Source organism: Pistacia vera, unplaced genomic scaffold, assembly GCF_008641045.1.
Source record: "Pistacia vera cultivar Batoury unplaced genomic scaffold, PisVer_v2 Contig607, whole genome shotgun sequence".
NCBI lineage: Eukaryota > Viridiplantae > Streptophyta > Magnoliopsida > Sapindales > Anacardiaceae > Pistacia > Pistacia vera.
Window position 1 is genome coordinate 187050 of NW_022196454.1, and position 2303 is coordinate 189352.

Here is a 2303-nt window from a genome sequence, read left to right on the forward strand (position 1 = left end):
AGGCACTACGACGCTCGAGTCAGCGAGGCTGAAAGAGGCTGATTTAGTGAGAGCTAGGGAATAGAGAGGTTACCAAAAGTCTAGTCGGGAACTGTGACTACGGCTGTAATGTGAAATTCTCAAATGGGAACTCCGAGGTCTGAAGGTGTAATGTAATCTCCCTTATGAGAGGGTTGGCCTTTGTTTAAATAGTGACTGTCTGGTCTCCCAATCCTTGTGGGATTGGGAGTTCTCGTAGTAATCCATTTCCTCTAGGGATATATCCTTTGGCCCCATTATCCTGGTGTGAAAGGGAGTCCAAGTATGACTCTGACATAAACCTTGGAGGAGTTGGGATGGTAGTGGACTACCTTATCAGTGTTTGAGTAGGAATGTGATCCCTAGGTGACCGTGGGCTCTGAATTCGACCATAGGTCCAGGAAGTGTACTGGGATTAAGAGGTCCGTGTCCAGATGGTTTGGACCGACTGTATTTCGTACCGAATGGGCCTTATCCGGGGAGTTTTGGCTTGGGCCGTTCTGGATTGGGCCGTATCGGGATTGGGCTTAGGCTTTTCCTCATTGCCAGACGCGTTATCCTATTTAGGTCGAAGACGTTTTTTGGCCCTAATAGTTCGCCCCACACTCTCTGAGTTATGGTTTGATTAAGTCAGAGAGTAGGAATCGAACGGGGCATCTCCGGTCGCCCTTCGCGGATGATCGATTGCTAGCGCACCTGATCGGTCGGGTGGAGATGACGTGTGGTTGGGTCACTCGGTGTCCTTCGCCAAGTCGGATTGTGTAACCAGCTCAAAAGGGTGTAGTGGATCAGTGTGCGGGGTTAAGCGGAGTGGGTTCGAGGTGAGACACCTGGCGTGCATGTAGCTACTCAGTGTGTCCAGCCAAGTGCAAAATTGAACAGGCAACCTATCACAATTCACAGGCGTCTTCGATCGGTATGCCAGGTCGAGTGAGTATACAAGTCACCAACTGAAGGTGCGTTCGCTTAATGTATTAGGACGAATGAGTGGGAGAAATCGACTCGACCAGCTTGCTTGACCTTGTGGAGGATACTAAGGTGATCCCTCGAGGTTGTCCTTATTAGGTGCCCTTGGCCGAATAGGTTACACTAGACCCAATGTTCATGTGGAGGCTCGGGCTGAGCGGTCTGATCCAAGCTATGGGTTGTGTGAATGCTAACCCTTAGGTGCCCACTCATCCGCTATGGAAGACCGAATAGACAGGACCTCTCTTACCTCGCTTGTCTCGAGGCAGAAAGCGGAGTAGAATGTTCCAAGCTAGTCGCCCCGGTTGGGAGAACCTCCTAGTCATGTGGAGCGTGGAAGTATGTCGGCTTCATTTCGGGAGTCGACGTGTAGTAATGTGCTGGATCGGTCGGATTGGAAGGGTGGTTGAGTGTGGCTTCCATACAGTGCTACGGTTTCCTAGGTGGCGTGGATCTTTGCCACGTGTACGGTGGTGATCCATTCTTTGTTTTGGGGCGGGAAAATGAAAAGTCGCTTTGTCCCCTACCCAATGAGGGGCCACCACGTGTCCTACCCTGTCAGGATTCGTTCATAAAAGGGAAAACACGACTGTTCATCTTCATTTTGCCTTCGGTCCAGTTGGTCTTCTTCTTCGTTTCGAACTTTCTTCAGCGACGGTGGATTTTTTCTATAGATTTCGGCCTTTTTTCCGGTAAACACATTATTTTCGCGATGTCTCTTTGTTTCTTTGTGCTTGTGTATGTGATGGGAATGCAAAATGTCATATTTAACCCCCTTAATGTTTAGTCTTTTATATGTATTTGTTTCCTAATTGTACTCATTATTACTTTATTTTGGTTTAGGAAGCAAATGGAGGTGTTAATTGAAAAACGGAATTAATTAGGGGAATTCGGACAGTTTCGCCACTGCTTCGTATTCTGGGCATAATTCTCTCATCCGAGCTCCGATTGAGATGATTCAAAATGCTGTGGAACGCTAAGAAAGAGATCTACAACTTTCATGTTTTGAGTTGTTAGAGATACTGACTGAATCAAGGTTGTAATTGAGCTTGAAGTTGACGCACCTGCATTACCGACGTCCTGGAGCGTTCTGACTTGTTATGCAAGTCAGTCTATTATTGCACGTTTTGAAGACATACATGCTGCACGAAAATTACAGCTGGAAACACCACCTTCCTATTTTATTAGGACTCTATTTTATTTTATTTCCAATTAGAATTAAATTAGGATTAATGTTATTTTAGGATAGGAGAATATTTCTTTTAGGAGATTGAGTGGGATTCGAATTCTAAAATTAGATTTTAAAAGGGAGATCAGAG